Here is a 451-nt window from a genome sequence, read left to right on the forward strand (position 1 = left end):
AACTGTTTGATCTAACTGATTCACACAAACGTAATATATGCAAGACTTCTAGTGTATATATATATATAGGTCATGTTTGATTCATAAGACTAATAGTGAAAGTATTAATAATCTCATCAAATTAGTATGGTATTCACTATCCAATTGGATTAGCAGAATAAATTATCTCTTTATTTAGGGCAAATTACATATACACCCCTCCAGGTTTGACAAAATTACAGATACCCCCTGAGGTTTGAGAAATTACGAATTCCCCCCTGAATGCTATATTTGCATAAGAAATTAGGGGGTAATTTGTTATGAAATATAAACCTCAGGGGGTAAATTGTTATGAAAATACAAACCTCAGGGGGCGGGATGTAATTTCCGAAACCTCAGGGGGGTATCTGTAATTTAACCAAACCTGGAGGGGTGTATATGTAATTTGCCCCTTTATTTATTGTTTGATTTG

This window comes from Camellia sinensis, chromosome 4 (genome assembly GCF_055761805.1).
Source record: "Camellia sinensis isolate YWXY chromosome 4, ASM5576180v1, whole genome shotgun sequence".
NCBI classification, from domain to species: Eukaryota; Viridiplantae; Streptophyta; class Magnoliopsida; order Ericales; family Theaceae; genus Camellia; species Camellia sinensis.